General features: G+C 47.7%; 1 protein-coding gene across 1 annotated transcript in view; it reads right to left on the bottom strand.

Moving 5' to 3' along the window:
* Positions 1-22,211, bottom strand: part of CAMTA1 (calmodulin binding transcription activator 1) — a 903,169-nt gene that overhangs the window by 187,830 nt on the left and 693,128 nt on the right.

The raw sequence follows: 22,211 nt of genomic DNA, 5'->3' as shown, positions 1-22,211 counted from the left end.
AGCCAGATTAGCTGTCTGCAATTAGACTTGGGAGGAGAAAATACCCGTTCAGCAGCTCATTGCTGCACCCGTCCATGGCTTCCAAAGGGAGCATTCACCCCAGAAGCTCTCAATAGCTCCACTGGCTTTAATTTCTAGCCAGCCCCACCAGGAAGTTTCTTCATAAAAATCAGACAAAGGATTTAATTTTAAGTGGCCAAAAAAAAAAAAATCTGATTTAAAATTCCATCTTGTGGCTCAAATTTCATTATCAGAAGGGAGAATCTTATTTTCTTTCAAAACATTTCTCAGGAGCAAAGGGCAACTGGGCTCATCATAGACTCATAGACTTTAAGGTCAGCAGGGACCATTTTAATAATCTAGTCTGACCCCCTGCACAAGGCAGGCCACAGAATCTCACCCACCCCCTGCTAGAATAATCCTCTCACCTATATTTCAGATATTGAAGTCCTTGAAACGATGGTTCAAAGACCCCAAGATGCAGAGAATCCTTCTGCTAGTGACCCGTGCCCCATGCTACAGAGGAAGGCAAAAAACCTCCAGGGCCTCTGCCAATCTACCTTGGAGGAAAATTCCTTCCCAACTCCAGCTAAACCCTGAGCATGTGGGCAAGACTCACGAGCCAGACAGCAGAAAAAAGTTCTCTATAGCAACTCCCATCTTCCCACCATTGGCCTATTTACCACTGATAGTGAAAGGTCAATTAATTGCCAAGATCATGTTACCTCATCAAACCATCCCCTTCATAAACCCATCTAGCTTTATCTTGAAGCCAGATAGGTATTTTGCCCCCACTACTTCCCTTGGAAGGCCGTTCCAGAACTTCACTCCTCTGATGGTTAGAAACCTTTGCCTAATTTCAAATCTAAACTTCCTAATAGCCAGATTATATCCATTTGTTCTTGTGTCCACATTGGTACTGAGCTTAAATAATTCCTCTCCCTCCTTGGCATTTATCCCTCTCATATATTTAAAGAGTGCAATCATATCTCCCCTCAGCCTTCTTTTGGTTAAGGTAAACAAGCCAAGTTCCTTGAGTCTCCTTTCATAAGACAGGTTTTCCATTCCTCGGATCATCCCTAGTGGCCCTTCTTTGTACCTGTTCCAGTTTGAATTCATCCTTCTTAAACATGGGAGACTAGAACTGCACACAGTATTCCAAATGGGGTCTCACCAATGCCTTGTATAACGGTACTAACACCTCCTTATCCCTACTGGAAATACCTCGCCTAATGCATCCCAAGACCGTATTTGCCTTTTTCACAGCCATATCACAATGGCTGCTCATAGTCATCCTGTGATCAACCAGGACTCCGAGGTCCTTCTCCTCTTTCATCACTTCCAAGTGATGTGTCCCCAGCTTATAACTAAAATTCTTGTTATTAATCCCTAAATGCATAACCTTACACTTCTCACTATTAAATTTCATCCTATTGCTATTACTCCAATTTACAAGATCATCCATATCTTCCTGTATGATATCCTGATCTTCTTCTGAATTGGCAATAGCTCCCAACTTTGTGTCATCCGCAAACTTTATTAGCACACTCCCACTTTTAGTGCCGAGGTCAGTAATAAAAAGATTAAATAATAATGGTCCCAGAACTGATCCCTGAGGAACTCCGCTAGTAACATTCCTCCAACCTGACAGTTCACCTTTCAGTATGACCCGCTGTAGTCTCCCCTTTAACCAGTTCCTTATTCATTTCTCAATTTTCATATTGATCCCCATCTTTTCCAATTTAACCAATAATCCCCCATGTGGTACTGTATCAGATGCCTTACTGAAATCGAGGTAGATTAGATCCACCGCATTTCCTTTATCTAAAAAATCTGTTACTTTCTCAAAGAAGGAGATCAGGTTGGTTTGGCACGATCTACCTTTTGTAAAACCATGTTGTAATTTGTCCCAATTACCATTAACCTCAATGTCCCTAACTACTTTCTCCTTCAAAATTTTTTCCAAGACCTTGCATACTACAGATGTCAAACTAACACGCCTGTAGTTACCTGGGTCACTTTTTTTCCCTTTCTTAAAAATAAGAACTATATTAGCAATTCTCCAGTCAAATGGTACAACCCCTGAGTTTAGAGATTCATTAAACATTTTTGCTAATGGACTTGCAATTTCATGTGCCAGTTCCTTTAATATTCTTGGATGAAGATTATCCGGGCCCCCTGATTTACTCCCAGTCCTCTGTCCGTGAATGCCGCCCAGTGGCCATACATCCCAAAGCCCTCCTGATAGCACCACTGCCTGAGCCACCTATTGATCATCATAATCCTATCACACCTTTGTTGCCCTTCTCTAGGAACAGGCAGAATCCCACTGAAAATCACCTGAGCCTCGATTTCCTTAAGTGTCCTCCCCAGCCTGGCATAATCTCCCTTGATTCGTTCCAGCGAGAATCTAGCCGTATCATTTGTTCCTACATGAAGGATGATCAATGGATTCTTTCCTGCTCCCTTTAGGATCCTCTTCAACTTTAGTTCCACATCCCGTATCTTAGCACCTGGCAGACAGCACATCCTTCTGTTCTCTGGATCAGCTCTGGTTACAGGCCTGTCTATTCTTCTTAATAAGGAGTCCCCAATCACATAGACCTGCCTTTTCCTGGTGACAGTGCGATTCTCTGGTCTATCCCTTGTTTCCTCTGGCTGCAAGTCATTTCCATTCCTATCTTCCTTTGTAATCTTCAACCCATCTTGTATCCTCCTGGTGCTCATTATTGGTGTTGTCTCCATTGACTCTTCCCCTTTATGTATGGGACTAGCCACTCTTCTCTTCCTCCTTGCCTTTCCACCTTCAGTGGCCACCTGCTGTATCCCTTCTCCATTCTCCAGCTCCGCATACCTGTTCTTGAGCTCTATTTCTCCTTCACTGGCCCATCTTTTCCTCTGCCTGGTTCTCAGTCACATGTTTGCACTGTCCATTTTCTTCGCCCAGCAGTCCCCCCTCAGAGGCCTTTGATCCTGCTTCAGCCTGCATGTCTAAGCTTTCCCCTTCAGGCACCTCATGCCTTTGCTCCATCATCTGCTCCAACCCCCTTCTAAACTCGACCAGAGTTTCCACCTGCATCTCCAGTCCTCGGATCTTTTCTTCCATCAGTTCTATTAGGCGGCATTTCATACAAACAGAACTCCTTTCAGGTACCCCTCCAGAATCATGTACATACCACAGCTGCCACATCCACTCAGTCTCATTGTGTCCTCTACTGCTTGGGTTATGGCCACTGCTATCTCTGTGCTAATCAGCCTTCTCACCTAAATCCTGTTAGTCCGGCAAACACAAAAACAAAACCAACCCAAAACACCCCCCTACGGCAGAAACAAACCCTAAACCAGTCCCACAATCCGAACTCCCACTCAGACTCCCCTGTTTACAGCTCTGTTTGCTGGCTCCTGCGCCGCTGCTGCTGTCAGAGCAGGAAGACTTATTAAACATGGAGTTTTTACCACTCTCTATTATTCATGTCTGTTGGATTTTTGCGATAATCCCAATACCCAGGAAACAATCTTTCCAGAGACACTTATTAAAACATAAAAACGGCCAGGCTGGGTCAGGCCAACGTCCATCCAGCCCTTTGTCCTGTCTTCCGACAGTGGCCAATACCAGGTGCCCCAGAGGGAGTGACTAGAACAGGGAATCATCCAGTGATCCCTTCCCCGTCATCCATTCCCAGCTCCTGACAAACAGGCTACAGGCACGGTCCCCTGCCCATCCTGGCTAATAGCTATTGATGGACCTGTCCCCCATGAACGCGTCTAGCTCTTTTTTTGAACCCTGTTTAAGTCTTGGACTTCACAACCTCATCTGGCAAGGAGTTCCACAGGTTGATTGTGCACTGCATGAAGAAAAACTTCCTCTTGTTTGTTTTAAATCAGCTACCTATTAATTTCATTTGGTGTCCCCCTAGTTCTTATATTATGGGAACGAGTAAATAACTTTTCCTTTTCTTCTTTTGCCACAGTAGTCATGGTTTTATAGACCTCTATTGTATCCCCCCTTAGTCTCTTCTTTTCTAAGCTGAAAAGTCCCAGTTTAATTAAGCTCACATGGCAGCTGTTCCAAACCCCTAATTATTTTTGTTGTCCTTTTCTGAACTTCTTCCAATGCCAAGATCTCTTGTTTGAGATGCGGCGGCCACGTGTGCCTGCAGTATTAAGGTTGTCACTGAGCCTTAAAGCACCTTGAGCTCTGAGGATCCAAGGAATTTTGATAAGGGACCTTCTCTTCCTTCCCCATGTTGGGCAAATAGCTCAGCTGGAAGGAAGCTCAGTAGGTTCTCTTCTGGAGGTGGCACTAAGCATCACTGCCTCATTCCTTGACCATGTAGCTGCTGGAATGACCTTGTGCCAAGCCACAGGACACCTCCAGGGCTTTCCAGACCAGCGGCTTCATTTCCTGAGCTCCCAAGGGCCCTGCAGGCGTGAGACAGCTCAGCCCACTCTGCAGGTGCACTTTTGAAAGCCCCAGGTTTCTGCGCTATGCTCTCATTGGGCTAAGAAAAGCAAAATTTGTGATTATTGACTGAGGTACCAGCAGGCGCCCGGGAATGTGACATGAGTGTGAAGTGAGTGTCAGTCCGAACAGAGGCCTGAGCTCTCCCCTCGGCCCAGGAAGGGGAGGGAACACCCACAATGCACAGTCTGGACTATAGCTTCTGTTCCTGCCACCAGGGACAGGTCACCACGTCACAAAGAGATGAAAGGACATTACCATGCCTGAGCTATGCAGCCACTGGACCAAGGCCGGCCTTACCGTGAGGCGAACTGAGGCAGCCACCTCAGGTGCCAGGCTGTGCGGGGCTCCACTAGGACCCAGAGTGTAGAAAAATTGTGTCTGCTGCTGGTGCAGATGTATTAGCTCTGCTCTAGATGCACAGAGCTGGGGGAGTGCCACGGGAGGAGCAGAACAGGAAGAAGGCAGATTTGAGACCTTTCGAAGTTTTGGTCCAAGCGAGGGGACATGGGGACGTCATTTGAGCTCCTCGCCTCAGGTGCCAAAATGTTGTGGGCCGGCCCTGCACTGGACTTGCAATGGGGCCTGATAACTCTTTTGCTGTCACTGAGACGTGTTTCACTGTCTGTTCATTCCCTCTGGGGACCTGGCACTGGCCACCGTCGGAGGACAGGACACTGGGCTAGGCCCTTTGGCTGAACCCCGTCTGGCTGTTATGACCCTGTGAAAAATGTTCACAATAAACATTTAGGAAATCACCTATTTGTATCTCACCAGCTTGACAAAGCTCCTGAGATTAGTGTCCACTCAATCAGGGCTATCTATCCCACAGAGAATAAAAACTGGAGGATGAGAGAGGAGTACTAATAGTTTCCACAGCCATGTGCCTCTGGTTTAAATCCCTAAGGATTAAACTCATGAGAAACTGCAGCTGCCTCCCTTTAGAACTTTATTTTATAGAATCCTAGAACACTAGAACTGGAAGGGACCTCGAGAGGGCATCGAGTCCAGCCCCCGCCCTCCCGGCAGGACCCAACACCATCTAGACCATCTCTGACAGGTGTCTGTCCAACCTGCTCTTAAACATCTCCAGTGATGGAGATTCCACAACCTCTCTAGGCAACTTATTCCAATGCTTAACCACCCTGACAGGAAGATTTTACTAATGTCCAACCATTCTTCTACTCGGCTAATTATTTGTCTCCCACCTATTTCTTGCTCCTTTATTATGTGGAGTGACATTTACAGCATACCAGATGTACAGTTCCTCGGTGTTCCCCTTTCACGAATGGTTGGTATTTTCCCTGTCTTGGCAGTTAATGAAAGGTAAAAGAGTCCCTTCTCTCAGTGCAGCATCCTTCAGTGCAGTGACATCTCACTCTGTTGCCATGGAAGTGACTTTGATACCACAAATAGAGTTCTAAAAGTTCAATTCATGATCAAACTGCTAGAGGCGCCAAACTCAGCCCAAGGATGACGAATTCTGCATTGCTGCCTAACACAGGGCGCTCAGTACAAACAGATGTAAAATAAGAATCAGCGTAATTAAGGAAATAACTGCGGGTGACTTCTCTACACCCCGATGGGAATGACCCCTGCACAGAGAGGATCTGGAGACATAATCGGGGGAAAAGCAAAGCAAACAACCTTATTTCAAGGCTGCATGTTCTACTGAGGAATAGGACGACGTGATCAGCAAACGACCTGGGAGGAGCCAGATTCTAACTACAAATTGCTCATATACTAAATGTGGCTAAGAGGACTAGCAAGGTAATGCGTCAGCTGTACACAAGTTCAGGACCTTGAATTGCAGGATTAGAGGAGGTGGAAGGCTCCATCTTCATGAAGGAAGATGCCTGGGGACCAGCTACTACCACCGAGAAGAATCTTTCAGGGTCCTAGACAGAGGTGCTAGAACAATTTTTTATAGTGGAGGTGCTGAATGCGGAAACAGCACATTTGATTATTACTATTTCAAGCAAGTATCTTCTTGCCATGTACTTTAAAAATGCATGTCTCAGCTCCATGCTAGCAATGCCAGGAAAAGTCGTGAGGGTCAGATCCAATTGGGGAAGAGAACTGCAGCACCTGGAATAAAACTCCTGATCAGTGCTCCCCGAAACAGGAAAGGGGGGAATGGGTGGAAGTTGTGACGTGTCATGATGCAACTGCTTTCTGCTGTGACACATTCATTCCTTATGCCTCTGCCTATTTGTACTTCTGGACACTGCCCCATACCTCTCACGAAAAGCCCGTGTCTCTGTGCACCAGGACACGGGGTGTTCTCCTGGCTAACTAGTCCCTCTGGGATGGGGAAGCAAGTGGCAGAGGTTGGCATGTTTTGTCTCTGCCATGCTGGAATTTCCTAGAAAGCACCAAGAAGACCAGGTGACTCCACCATGTCTTTGTCTTTATCCATAAGCCCAGAAGACCCGGCATTCTGTGGGCTTGTTTGTGGGCTGCCTGGCCCAGAAGCTGGGGTTTTGAAATGGTCACAGCCTCATACAGGAGGTGCTGAAAGGCATTTGGGCTTTGGTTTGGTTACTGAAGGCTCATTTAATCAGGGACGAGCACCAACGGTTGCACCACAGTTGCTCTTCCTAGAGCATTACTGCCGCCAGGGGGTGCTGTTCTACTAAGTCCAGTTAAAGACCCCAATATCCGGAGGCTCACTACCCTGACGTAGCCACAGCTGCAAACCAGGCAAATGACAAATTGTGCAAAGCTCAAAAAGCTTAAAACTGATTTTTATGATCATGCAATTATAATAGTGAGATTTCCTGCAATTGTTTTAGAGGGAATCGTGATTAAATAGGGCTGTATGTTTTTTTAATGTGCTCTCCAGTTCCTCTTTAATACCTTGGTAGGAAAAGATAAATTGTAATCACTAACATAATTGTAGTGCTCTACGTTTTATGTCTCAAAAGAATGACTAGGGTTACAGAGAAACCGCAGGGCAAGGTTTGGATTAGAAAATACAGTTTTTCCTTTTGTTATTTTCTTTCCTAATCCCTCTTTATCTTTCTTAGTCCTCCTGAGCTTCTGGGGTTGGCTGATAACCTGCAAGCTTCTTCCCATACTAACTCTGCCCATACTGTACCTGTTACATAAATGACACAGGCAAATTTCATGCTTTTGATGCTTTTCTTTCTCACCTCCCTAAACAAGACGACTGCAAAGCGATGTCCTTGCTGAAATACCAAGTTGTCCCTGCAACCTGCCTGGAAAGACGTTCTGAATACCAACATGAATCAAATCCCCATCTCTAATACCTTGTCCTTTATGACTATAAAGGCACCTCCTAGATAAGATTCCAAACAGTGCCTAATAGCAGAGCCTCGAACATGACAAGCTTAGGAGAGGGCAATAAGAAAACAGCCTTTAAATCTTTCTCTACCCTCAAAACTTTTCTGTTTCTGTCGAGATACTAAGGGGGGAGACAGCTCTAGCGGGGTACAGCTCTGGCAGCCCTACAGCAGAGCAAGCAGGTGATCCTAAGGGCATTCCCATTGGCAAGGAGACACTGCTGTCAGCTCCAGATTGCAGGGGGGTAACATCTACAGGGCCTGATTAAAAGCTGCTTTTGTCTTTGCCTCAAAATTACTTTCACCTTATTAAGTACAAATACACCAGGGGGAAACATAAATACGATTCTAAACCCTGACGAATGATTTCAAACAACCCATGAGAAACCAGAGGTGGGGAGAATGAGAATGGCGGCATTTACCTCGCACAGGGAAACGCCAGGGGACTCTCCTAACAGCCTGGAGGAGGCCCGAGGTGGCCTCGGGATGTAGCAATGATTCGAGCTGCCATGACCAAAGAAAGCCCCCCCCGTTTACAACTAGCGAGTGGTACAGCCTACCGAAAAGTCGGCAGCACTGACGGAATCTGTCCTTGTACCCAAGCCTGACAGCCACCCGTCCAACAGCGGGGAATGGGTGCACACGCCTCCGCTGGCTGCTGGTCCAGCGAGCCCACGACCTATTACACCGTCCAATCCTGTCTCCTTGTTTCTGTCTGTGCCCAGCTACTTGTCTCTGGTGTAGCGCTCAGCACGACAGAGTCCTGGTCCCCGATTCGGCTCTGTGGCAGGGGAGGGAAACCTCAGGCCTGGGGTCCAGAGGTGGCTACTGGCTTGCCTGGATCCAGCCCCCAAAGCTTAGGGGATCCCCCCCACCATTGGGAAACCCAAACTGCTGGTACTCCAGCTCCTCCGCTTTCCCGCTGTGGGGCCGGAGCACAGCAAGTCTACTAGGCTCTGGTGTGTGTGAGGGGTATGGGGGAGTCTCTCCCCTTCTCAGCCAGGGGCCACTTTTTTGTTTGTTCTTTTCTGCTTCTCACTTGTGTGTGGCCCCCGATTGATTTTTCTGTGGGTCAGCAACTCCCAACCAAAAAAGGTTCCTCCCCCAGTCCATGGTAATACAATAAAATAACAATAACATAAATAAAAACAATAACTGTTTCCTCACAAAGTTATTGAGTGGGCTGCATGGCCTAGTTTCGATAGAAGGACCATTCTGGCTTCGTGGTGTGTGTGCCTGTTAGCCAGTCAGGTACCCCGTCACTGCAGTGCTGAGAACTGACAGACAGATGGACACTCGGCCACTGGCCTGACTGCGAGGGTAGTCTCCTTGCGTAAACATGACAGGTTAGCAGCACGGATATCGTATATTTACTGCCTCCCATCACTATACACGCTAATAATAATAATAATAATAAGGAACTTGTGCTGAAGGGCTAGAGACGAGCCATTTTGTCCTAATTGGCTAAAACAAACAACATCCTTTGTTCTCTGCATGGCCTCTGAATCTCTGAAACAAAGCAATAGTTTTCCACTCACATGATCGCTAGGAAATGCTTCTGGTCACAGCAGCCACATTGCTAAAAACAATCTTCTTCAGCAGGTCTGTAAGCCCCTCTCCTCCCCCGTTTTCAAACAGAACGGGTCTTGCATACACTGCACCCCCCTTTCGTATGTATGGAAACAGTCAGAGTCCGCTCCGCATGCACGTGATTTATACCCGCACGCACTCAGACACTTGAACAGGCATCTGGAGTGGGCTGTGGCGCCCCATCATCACTGAAAATTTGATGGTGTTTGTTTTCTCTCTCCGGCGCATGTCTACATGCCACAGGGTCTTCGAAGTGCACGTGTGGCCTAACGGACTACGCTCTAAGCTGCGGCTGGGACTCTGTTTAGTTCCTTAGTTCAAAACGCTGGTCGGAAGCTAACTTCAAACTGGAGCTTGCAACAGCCTGAAACAGGGGAGGATCAAACTTTGACACTGCAGGCTGTGAATGCCAGGGACCTAGTTTCCCACTTACTTTCCTTCATCTGTTTTAGTTATAGCAGAGGTAAACCACAGGCTCCAAAACATAAAGGTGCCAAGCAGCTTCTGTTGTGCATTTCTTTGGAGGCAGCGCCACGTCTCCAGCTTAGCAGTGGGTCATGAGGTCCCAGAGACACCCGCAAACATAATTTTCAGCCTTAATTGCATTTCTGTCATGTTTTCTTCCCTGCAAGTGAAGGAGCCCACAGCTCGGCTCCCGCTGTGCAATGCAGCTTCTAGGATTCTGCATTTAAACGGCGTTCATGGCAGCAAAATAGGCTTTTGGGAAGCCAGGCAGAATTCCCATGTAAAACCAGTATCAGTACCTTCCCCATGCATCATCAAATGTGCTTTCACATTTTTGACAGCAGTGTTGATTTGCAGCATATACACCAAGAATTGCATCTAGACACTGGTGTCAGGTTATTTTTTCCCATTATTTATTTTAAACACTGAAAGGTACAGAAAAATGCAGAGCTGTCACAGCTGGGTATAGCAGTCTAAGAAGAAATTAATTTTTAGCTGCTTATTAGCTTTAAAGGAACTGTCCCTGGTGCTATTAGCAAAAATGACAAATTACTTCGCGTCGGCTTGGTATTTCACTAACAGAAATCCAAGGTGGAATAAAAGGAAGAGCCTCTCTCTGCTACTTTTTCCTCGTGCTGGCATTTGCAAAGACTGCAACAATTCCATAAATCTGTGATGATAATGGAAATTCCTGTTCATCTGTGTCACTGTCCCCAGCTGGGACCTTTAACTTACCCAGGCAGCTGACAGCGACAAGACATTTCTGCTGTGCACTGGCGCTGTAAAGGCTAAGGGCTTTGTTCCCCTAGAATGCCAGTGGCACAGGTGCTGCTGACATGGAGCCTCTATGGCTTGGCACCCACAGAGTCTGTCATTCAGGCTCTCTGAGGCCCATGGCAACAAGAGCAGCACGGAGCTCCCTTTCCTGCAAAATGCCTTCATGCAATATGCAGAATACAAAGAGAACAGGCGGAGAAAATCTCTTTTCAGGCCCCTCAGTGCTCCTGTGGCTACCAAAGGGACAGGGCCCTTCTAAATACTTTGATCCCATCATGTCCGAAGGCCCGGAAGGAGCACAGCCAGTTGACGCAGTGGGCCTGGAACCAAAGTGCGGGGTGGGTGAGAAGCAGTTAGCAAGAGTTGTTCCCATGGTGCGAATAGCAAAGGACTCAGCCTTCTCACACAGAGGGCCAGCTCTTAGCATAGCACCTCTGAGGGGAAGGAGTGTTCAGGGTGAACGACGTTAATGCCTTGCAAGACATCCATGGAGCTCCAGCCATCGGGGCAATGGGAGTGCTGGACTTAGTGCCAGGAGCAGAGAAGGCTTTGCCCAGCCATGAGAATTATCCAAAGAATTACCTTTGTGCAGCAGCACTTCTGAGGAGATGCCACCCTAAGTATCTGAGACTCAAGCTACGGAAGCAAGGCAACGACTGCTCCGCCGTCCAGACAAGCGATGACTGAACATTGCACCCAGGTCCGTGACTCACTCTGCATGGAAGGCTGAGGATGAATAAAGAAACTTTCCGCTACACGTCCACCAGGTTTCTTGAGGCCCTGCTTTATTCTACAGCCCGCCGGACGTGCGAGGAATGGGCACTGCAGAGGGCAAGGCACAGTTACAAAAACAGGAGAGGAACAGAGATGGCTTTTAATGGCACCGAGTATCTACGGCTTTGGCAGCGATGCAGCTACTGGTTTTCATCTTATGAATGTCAGAAAAACGAGGTGGGGAAGGCTAACAGGCTGGTGAGAAGGACGAGGACACACTTTCTGCTTTCATATACAAAACCCCTCTGTGATTATATTGGCAGCAGTTTCAACTGCAGCTCTCACAACAAAATCTCAGCAAGGGAAAAGTCAGAAATATAAAATATACGCCCTTCAAAGAAAATTAGATGCTCCTAAACTGAAATTCTGATAATGGAGCTGGCTTCACATTTGCAATAGCACACAATCTAACCCAATTTAATATCTTAAAGAGGGAAGTACTTTAATTATCTCATTCTCAAAATGGGAGAAGAAACTTGTTCCATGGGAGGCAAACACCCCCAGCCAAAAGGTTCTCATGTAAATTACAACGCTTAACTTGAGCTGACAAAGCGAGAGGAAGTTTCCCTCCATTTTGATGGTATTTCCTGATGTGTGGCATTTTACTATCCTCATAAAAAGGCAGTAAATTAGGAAAGCACCATAAAATACCAAAGGAAACTGCTGGAATCAGTTCTAAGAAGCCAAGCTTCCCGCAGAACCATTCAAGTGAAGGAGATCTGAGTATTCTGCAGCCAACGCTGTGGGCAAGTGTCAAGAAGAGGAGAAAAGCAAGAAGGTTTTGCTAAGGAGAAGAGAAGAGACCACATTAGAGCCCAGTGCAGATACCAGAGACAGGAGCAGCACAGTACCTGCTATTACATGGGGAGCAGAAAATGATGGGGAAGTCGTCTTTCTTGGAGTGAGTTTATAATGTCCAGTAGAGTGAAAGCTGGGCAAGACTTTCCTCCCTGGTTGGACTATGTCTGAACACGCCGCTACTCAACTTCTGCCAGGAAAGCCTTTAAAGCGGCTTTTTAAAGAGAAAAGTTCCATTTGTTGAAATCTCCAACCCTAGAACAAGTCAGCAGAGCGAAAGGAACGTGGCAGGAGTGAACGATTTCTCTCGCCCTTCTGAGCCCATCTCCTCAGAGCAGGGAGGCCTGACCTGCGAGCTTCCCCTATAGTCGGGGTCTGTGACGGTGCTTGTACCATGCACTGTGAGGCACGTACGATAACAGCTGGGGGTGCCAGAAAGCCAATGCCTAAGCCCCGCAGGCCAAGCTTAGCTTCATGCGGCTCCCTGAGGCATGGGGTCAGGTAGCCATTTTTGTTCTCAAAAGGGGTGGCCATGCAATGAAGTCTGAGAATGGCTGTTCGAGACAATGTACGTCTTAGATTACCATCTAAGAAATTCATAGGCAAAGCACCTGACGCTTAATATTGCTTTTCCCCATTAAATTAGGTGAAGGCCCCCAAAACATCAACCATAGCTTAAAAGCCTGTAAGTCTCACATTTTTATTTTTTATTTGCCATGCCAGCTGGAAATGATCGTTCGCCTGCACAGCTGCTGAGGCGATAGATGCTAACCTTACCGCATTTTCTAGGGAAGATTTCTTTGTAAGTGGCACTTGTGAGGAAGGAACCGTCTGCCATAGGCAGCTTCATTGTAAACAGCCTTATGTTATGGTACCAAAGACAATTCCCATTCGCACGGCAGTGAGACAAATGATGTAAATGGTCACCCCGTGAATCGCTCTTATATTCCTGGCCTTCCACTTTCAGCACTTGCATTCCCCACCCCCAGGAGCACACTGGCATTCAAAATAGGCCCAGAAAATGGATTGAGAACGGCCCTCCCCATGACATCACCCCGCGTGTCCCTCGAGTCCCGCCCCCTTTCTCTGAGTCATGTCCAGCATGCGGCGCAGGCGGCGGGCTGGGCTCTGCGTGCCTCATACAGAGTGGATGCAGAGCCACTCAGAATAAGGGGCAATGGCGTGCAGACACGACGGCCCACCGGGAAATTTCCGGTATCCTACCGGGCCAGTCCGCCCTCCTCTGCTTTTGCAGTCTCTTTGCCATGACTTCCCTTCTCTCCTCATGCCAGGGTCTCTGAGTCTATCCAGTGACCGAACCCAATAAAAGCTCAGTCCACAGAGGGCTTGGGATTCTTTAACTGATGGATCTGAAGGAAGTGGGAAGGCTTTTTTTTTATTCCTGTGATAATCAGTTCAAATGTGCGTGGACGCTAGTTGCCGAAGTCAAGATGGGATGAAGATGGGCAGCCCTTGGTGGGTAAAGAACAGGTTAGGAACTATTTAGAAAAGCTAAACATACACAAATCCATGGGTCCGGACTTAATGCATCCAAGGGTACTGAGGGAGTTGGCAAATGTCACTGCGGAGATTTGGCCGTTATCTTTGAAAAGTTGTGGAGATCGGGAGAGATCCTGGATGATTGGAAAAAGGCAAATGTAGGGCCCATCTTCAAAAAAGGGAAGAAGGACGATCCAGGGAACTATAGACCGGTCAGTCTTACCTCGGTTCCTGGAAAAATCATGAAAGGAATCCTTAAGGAATCCATTTTGAAGCACTTGGAAGAGGGGAAAGTGATCAGGAATAATCAGCATGGATTCACGAAGGGCAAGTCGTGCCTGACCAATCTGATTAGCTTCTATGATGAGGTAACTGGCTCTGTAGACATGGGAAAGTCAGTGGATATGATATACCTTGACTTCAGCAAGATTTTTGATACCGTTTCCCACAATATTCTTGCCAGCAAGTTAAGGGAATGTGGCTTGGATAAATGGACGGTAAGATGGATAGAAAGCTGGCTAGAAGGCCGGGCCCAGCAGATAGTGATCAACGGCTCGATGTCAGGATGGCGGTCGGTTTCTAGCGGAGTGCCCCAAGGTTCATTTCTAGGTCTGGTTTTGTTCAATTTCTTTATTAATGACCTGGATGAGGGGATGGATTGCACCCTCAGCAAGTTTGCGGATGACACTAAGCTAGGGGGAGAGGTAGATATGCTTGAGGGCAGGGATAGGGTCCAGAGTGACTTAGACAAATGGAAGGATTGGGCCACAAGAAATCTGATGAGGTTCAACAAGGACAAGTGCAGAGTCCTGCACTTGGGATGGAAGAATCCCAAGCATTGTTACAGGCTGGGGACCAACCAGCTAAGTAGCAGTTCTGCAGAAAAGGACCTGGGGGTTACAATGGATGAGAAATTGGATATGAGGCAACAGTGTGCCCTTATAGCCATGAAGGTTAATGGCATATGAGGTTGCATTAAGAGGAGCATTGCCAGCAGATCTAGAGAAGTGATTATTCCCCTTTATTCGGCTCTGGTGAGGCCACATCTGGAGTATTGTGTCCAGTTCTGGGCCCCCCACTACAAAAAGGATGTGGATGCATTGGAGAGGGTCCAGGGGAGGGCAACCAAAATGATTAGGGGGCTGGAGCACATGACTTATGAGGAGAGGCTGAGGGAGTTGGGTCTGTTTAATCTGCAGAAGTGAAGAGTGAGGGGGGATTTGATAGCAGCCTTCAACTTCCTGAAGAGAGGTTCCAAAGAGGCTGGAGAGAGGCTGTTCTCAGTGGTGACAGATGGCAGAACAAGGAGCAATGGTCTCAAGTTGCGGTGGGAGAGGTCCAGGTTGGATATTAGGAAAAAACTTTTTCCCTAGGAGGGTGGTGAAGCACTGGGCTGGGTTCCCTAGGGAAGTAGTGGAGTCTCCATCCCTAGAGGGGTTTAAGTCTCGGCTTGACAAAGCCCTGGCCGGGTTGATTTAGTTGGGACTGGTCCTGCCTAGGGCAAGGGCTGGACTTGATGCCATTCTGAGGTCTCTTCCAGCTCTATGGTTCTATGATTCTATGATTAAGAAGTAATACTTCAATATACATGCTGTCCATGAACAGGTACATACGTCACAGGCAATCTTTAAAGGCACATCTATCTATCTATCTATCTAAGGGTATGTCTATCCTAGCCACCCTAGTTCGAACTAGGGTGTCTCATGTAGTCATTCAAACTTGGGCTTTATTTGCATGTTCCTGGGCACCGCCATTTTTAAATGCCCTGTAGTTCGAACTACCTGCCCATGGCTACACGCGGCACGGGCTAGGTAGTTCGAATTAAAGCTCCTAATTCAAACTACCATTACTCCTCATTGCAGCCTTTGCCGACCTATCCCTTATGCCTCGTGAAACGTCGACAGAGCCATGTAGTCTAGACATACCCTTACAGTTCATGTGTAATCAGTGAAAATCACTAGGTATTAAGAACATACGAACGGCCAGACTGGGTCAGACCAAAGGTCCACCCAGACCAGTGCCCTGTCTTCCGACAGCGGCCAGTGCCAGGTGCCCCAGAGGGAGTGAACAGAACCGGGAATTAGCATGTGCGCCATCCCCTGTTGCTCATTCCCAGTCTCTGACACAGAGGCTCGGACGCCATCCCTGCCCATTCTGTACATGGAATTGCACATGATGAAAATGGTGTAAACCTCATTTTTCATTCAGTGTTATCTTGTAAAAGATTTGCTTCTGCTTTCAGACTCTTTTCTTTTTTGTTACACAAGGAGCAAGCCTAAACCACAGCCCCCTTGGCCCACATCTACAAGGACTCTGGTTTTGTTTTCATTGCTCGCTGATACAGAATTTTCTCTTTGTCACTTTCTTTACAACAAAATTCTGTCTTTGCATTTCAAATAGGGCTCAGAGAGACAGAGCTAAATTCAAAACACTTCTATCCTCATCATCTCTTGGAAATGCCAACATTATAAAGCATGCCCCAAGTGGTTTCTGTCTTCCTCAACCAACCCAAGCCATAGATGCAACAATAGATGGTATGAAATGAGAGAGATTTTAATTTCAAAGCTCTGCTGACATTCACCGAGTGCTCTCAAGGTTTATAATGACAGAACACACTGCTCGAAATTCCACTTGGAATGCAGTTTGTGCAAGGCCTTCTCTACTCTGCTGGTGTTTTCGTTTTCTGCAGGAATGCTGTTAACCTTTATATTTTAATAGATCGCTAGATGTTATGAACAATTAAAAATGCAGCTAAAGATGCTTTGCTTCTATTTTTTATTGCCAGTGTTATAGTTCAGCCCACAAATAGGGAGCTGCCATTTCCAAGGGGAGAATGAGAAAAACCTCAAGAGTGTATTTTGGGCCCTCGATATGCTCACCCCTCAGAGACCTGGTGTAGCTCAGTCTTGCTCTTCAAGCTCAGTCAATCTTCAAGCTATTTCTCTCAATATGCAAATACATTAAAAGTAGCTCCAAGCAGAGGGCACAGCACCAAACCTCCATGCAGTACGTGTGTGTTAGTGTGCAAGACCATGTGCGACTAAGGGGGCGTGAGGGTGTTTTCTCCTCTTGGAAGATGAACAGCGCTCAGCTATTCAGATGGGATCATCGATTCCCTGCCCACGCTTGCACCGCAGGTTAGTGAAATCTCTGCGCTTTACTGACACAGTTCCCAGTAAGAGGGCTGTGTGCAACAGCAGAAAACCCTCCCTTTCCAGGCCTCCCCGGGGCTGCCCATGCGCAATGCCCATGTCTAGCATTATCACAGGGCCATGGAAATGCTGGGCTGGAAGGGACCTTAAAAAGCTAAGTCCTGCCATTGCACCGGCTAACCCTAGACCATCCCTGACAGGTGTGTGCCTCCCCTGGAGCTAAACACGTCCCGCGACAGGGATTCCACCACTCCCCTGAAAGCTGCTCCAGAGCTTGACTTCCCTCACAGCTAACGTAGGTCGCTCTGACTGCAGATTAAGCCCACTGCATCGTGTCCCTCTGTCAGTAGACATGGAGAACAGCTGATCACTGTCCTTCCTCTTTATAACATCTCTTTATAGGTGGAGGCCTAGCAGGTCTGCCCACAATCTTCATTTCTCAAGACTAATCACACCCAAGTTTTAACCCAGGCCTGGGCAAAATACGGCCCGTGGGCTGAATCCAGCCCACCAAGCCACCGGATCCAGCCTGCAGAGGTAGCGGGGAGCCCCAGGCAGGCTCCCCAGCTTGCCCCGCAGCCCCGCCCACGAGGCAGAAACGTGGATGCAGGGCTCCCTTTCTGTTTTAAAACTGGAGGGGAGGGAGGAAGTTTAAAGAGCCACCCTGCTCCCAGCACATTCCCATTGGCCAGTTTCTGGCAGTAACCAGCCAATGGGAGCTGCTTGTTGGAGTAACAGGCAGTCAAGAAGAACCACGGCCCCTCCCTGGGCTCAGTTATTCTTGGTGCACATGGCCAGGCAGGCAGGCTGGGAAACATTCTAAGCTCTGCAGGCAGGCAGGCAAATTTGGCAGCTGACTAGTAAGTCTCTTGGCTACAGCCTGCTTCTGGCACCCCAGCCCTTCCCTGCCCCAACCCTCTGCTCCCCGCCCCCCACTCAACATACCCAAACCCTCTGTCCCCCTCTTACACCCACACCCCCTCCCAGATCTGGCCCCAATCTCCTCCCCAGATCACAATCCCCCCCATGCCCTAGGTCACATCCTAAACCCCTGCACTCCAGTCCCCTGCCCTAGGTCACAACCGCCTGCTTCATCCCAACTCCCTCCCAGACTCCAGTCTCCCGCCTGCAGCCCAGTCCCTTACCCCAAGCTCCCTTCTGCACCCAGCCTCCATCCCAGACCCCGCATCTCCTCCAGTGCGGCCTTGATCACTTTCCAACATCTTGGAGTGGCCCCCATCAAAAATTATTGCCCACCCTGCTTTAACCTGTCCTCACAGGTCGGGGTTGCTAACCCACTTATCATTCGCATCCCTCTCCTCTGGGCTCATGTCAGTTTGTCCTGAAGGGTGGTGCTCAGCACTGAACACAGTACGCTAGCTGATGGCTCAGCAGTGGACAATTGTGCTCACTCCATCTGTGCGCAGGTACAGAAACCCCTTTGATCAGAATGTCCCTGTCGCTGACGAGACTGTGTCTTCCCAGATACAAGGCCTTGTCTTATTTTAGCTATGACGGCTCCGAGGTGACTGTGCCTGGGGCCTTCTTTGCTCCAGTACAGAGCGCCACATTTAGCTGTGGGGAAAGGTCTTTAAGTCCATCAAAGTGCTAGTCTCTGAGGCCACGTCTATACTGCAGGCTTCTTGAGCAAGAAGCTTTTGTCAGAAGAGACCTTCCACAAAAACGTCTTGCGCAAGAGCTCATCCACACTGCAGAAGCGCATTGAAAAAGCATCCGGACTGCATGCATGCTCTCTCGAAAGGCAACTCTGATTGCTATGCACAGAATGGCCACTAAGGCACCTGTGCTTTCTTTAGTGCCTCTTTTTGCGCAAAGAGCCTGTTCCCAGTCCACACAAGAGCTCTTGTGCAAAAAGGAGGTATTCCTCACAGAAAGAGGAATACCTCTTGTGCAAAACCCCCTCTGCTCTTTCCATTTTTTTGCACAAAAACATGCTTGAGGTGTAGATGCAAAAACTCTGTAGTGTAGACACAGCCTGAGGGTGCCGTCTCCAGCAGATGTTGAAATACATTAGCCTGAACAACCTCGCCTGGTGGGCTGCGACATTCCATTCTCCATCCTATCCTGAGCCCGTCACTACGGGATCTGCGCATCCAGGAGAACAGCAAAGGTGCCACAGAAAATGTTGTTTTTAATATTGCCCCAACGTCTGCTTCCTGTCTTGTGTTATTTTGGAGGATGCCTCAGTCAGATTAGTGACCTCCACTAAGTCTCAGAAGCATGGTTTTTACTCCTTATCTGCATAGCAGGGTGCAATCTATTGCCACATACTCCTGATACTGCCAGCAGCACCATATAGTGAGCACAGGCTTGGTGGGGTTCCAGGGCACGGAAAAGGACGTGTCAGTTTGCTGCTTGCTGGGATGATGTGCTTGGGGATAGAGGAGATAAACGCTGTTTAATATTTGATGTTCATTGTAAGGTGCATGGTAAAAGAGTCTTTATTTTATTTCACTTTATTTTCTTTTTATTTACTCTATTTCTGGGGGCTCTGTCATTTATAGTTCCTTTAAATTTGCTACTGTTGATATCTGTGACTAGCAATAAAAATCTCAGAGGCAGAACATTAATAATGTTTAAAACAGTTCCAGAATGTTGGGTTTGAGAAGCCTGTGAAACTTTTGATCTAATGGGGCAATTCTTGTATCACTGCTATGTAACTTACCCATTATTATGCTCCGAAGATCTTGTGACTCTCCAGTGGTTCCAGCCTAAGGGGATGCCTATCCTACAAAGGTTTGTTGACAAAACTAACATTGACTTGCAAAATAAAATCGACAAACCAAAAATTGCCAGAGAGTGTTCCCACTTGCTCCCTCTGAGCACAGCTCATGGCCACTTGGGGGCCCCATCATGCTCAGTGTGAGCCATGCCCTGTGGGTATGTATCCCAGAGCTGTGCTGTGGGAAGGCAGAGCCGATCCTTGAATATCTTGGGATTCCCCCTCTGTTCTCCCACAGCTTCCCCATGTGAGCTCTCCATGCTGAGGAATGTCAAAGCAACACAACTTCTGTCCCTTTCCCCCTGCAGGAGCAGCCTGCCTGCCACTGTGTCCCTAGCAGCCCTCCAGTGACTTACTCTTCGTTTGTTCCCCAAAGGGAGCAGCTCGCTCAGCTGTCAGACACTTCCCAGAGCTTTGAAAGGGGAGTGGTGCAAGCCTGCAGGGCAGCAGAGATCAAAACACTGAGCAGAGTGATCAGGGCAGGCATTGTGGGATACTGGTGGAAGCCAGATCAGTGGACAAAACAGCAGAGTCTACACTGGCTCTTTGTAGACAATAACGGGAGGGGAAAAGAAAAAAAGTCTGTCATGATGGGGAAGTTTTGTGTAATGGAAATGAGGCATTTTCTCCAACAAAAGTTGCATTGTAGTGTGTACACTCTCACTGTTTTGACACCAAAAGCAGTTTTTGATGACAAAATTTAGTAGTGTAGACATACTCTTAGTGACTCTGACATGCTCTTTCCCTTTCCACGTTACATCTCTTTCTGTCTCCAAAGTAAAGCTTCATTTTGGCAGAAAAAGGGAGTGTCATAAACATGTGAGATTCCAAATGAAAGGTGCATTGAGATGATGCAATGTAGCAGCATTTGGAGCAATTTTTAAGAGTGCATTTTATTTCTGGGTATGAAGAGCCAGCTAATTGTTAGAATGAGATTCCTGTAGCTTATTTCCCTTAGAATTCATTTTACTGATATGAAATCTACAAGAATTGTTAATTAGTTTCCTCCTATCATCCAATATTAATTTAAAGAACTCATCCAATCCCCAAGCATTAGGAGTGTTCATAGTGTCTTACCTGATCCTTTTCTTTTTAGAGTTTCTCTCGCCCTGGGAAACAGTGTTCCCGCTCCTTTTTTCCATCCATGTGTGGAATACGTTTTGTTATGTGCACCAAGGCACATGCTGATGTGAACTACCAGTAGGAACATATGCTGCTATGGGCACTCTGCTAATCAGCTGAGCAGCATCTGAATCTCTCCTGGGTGGCCGCCCAAGAGCTCAGCGTACAGCAGTGTTTCTCAAAGGGGTCCACGGATCCATTCCGAGAAACCCGCTACCTGGTCACTACGGTGTGTTGGTTTACTGGCTCCGCTGCCACGGAGCCTTGCGGATCCCATTGGCTCTGGTTTGCCATTTGCAGCCTAGGGGACCCATCGGAAGCGGCGTGGGCCGGGCCACCACTTCTCGCCGTTCCCCTTGGCTGCAAATGGTGAACCCGAGCCAATGGGAGCCACAGGGCTCTGTGACTGTGGAGCCAGTAAATAAGCAAAACAGACCGGTTGGTGGGTTTCTCAGAGTGGATCCGCAGACCTCTTTGAGACACACAGGGAACACACTGGGCAGCAGGACAGCTCCCCACCAGCCAGCAGCTGGCACGAGTGGAAGTAGCTTCTGAATGAAGTCATGCCTACATGAGGGGGGCAGCCTGCTGGTTCAACAGCACCATCGTGGTGAGCTGTGCTTTCCGTTTTCTGCACTCTGCGGGCAGGCAGCCAGGTTACGGAGTCACTCCTTCGTTGTTTCATGCAAAAGGAAACGCCACGGGTGGAGGCCTTGTCCAGGTGGAGCATGATGGGAAACGCTTAGCTCAAACTAGCTTTTCGTTTCCCAACTCTTCACTTCAAGCAGAAGCCCACTAAAAACTGAGCTTGTAGCAACTGGAAACTGGCCCACTCTTGCTGGCCAGCCAATGGTTTTCTACCAGTCTCATTTTGGTCATCGCTTTCTAAAAGGCCCCTTCTCTGACTGCTTGGTTCTCAACAGGTTTTATGCTGAAGACTTTAGCAATGGCTTCCTGGAGATGAAATTACAGCTGTGAAAACTCAGTGCCCATGGTCAGCAGCATCCCAACGACCTTTGTGCATATTTACAATGCAGAGTCACAGTCTGTCCTTATCCAGAATATTATTTATATGCTCTGGAGTCTGTAAATGGCAGCCACACTCCTCAAATTACTAATTGACCTTCTGGGTGTCAAGTGCCCCCAGGTTTACCTCAGGCAACTTAACCCTCTAACATGGTCATTTACCCCACAGTAATGACTGCTCCAGCCAGTCAATGGTCTGTCATCGTTACTGACGAAAGGTTACATTTGAGATATTACTGGTGCAGATAGTTTGAAAAGCTTCCTGCAGAGAAGTAACTTCAGCGCTCTCAAGCCCTGTCCAGAAGGGCGAAGGATCAGATTAAAGTCCCCTGATTGGTGTCTATTCATTAGCCTCACACATCACACAACTGAGGCTGAGGATGTTGCACTGTCACCAGAAAAATATGCAATTTCAATTAGTTGGAAATGAGGGGCCCTGACACCGAAATAATCAAGAGAGCAACAGGGATGCTGACTTTGTGCCAAAGCTAGAAGCA

The sequence above is a fragment of the Pelodiscus sinensis genome, chromosome 23 (genome assembly GCF_049634645.1).
Source record: "Pelodiscus sinensis isolate JC-2024 chromosome 23, ASM4963464v1, whole genome shotgun sequence".
NCBI lineage: Eukaryota > Metazoa > Chordata > Testudines > Trionychidae > Pelodiscus > Pelodiscus sinensis.
Note: the sequence above shows the minus strand (reverse complement) of the source record. Positions and strands in the feature narration are given on the sequence as shown.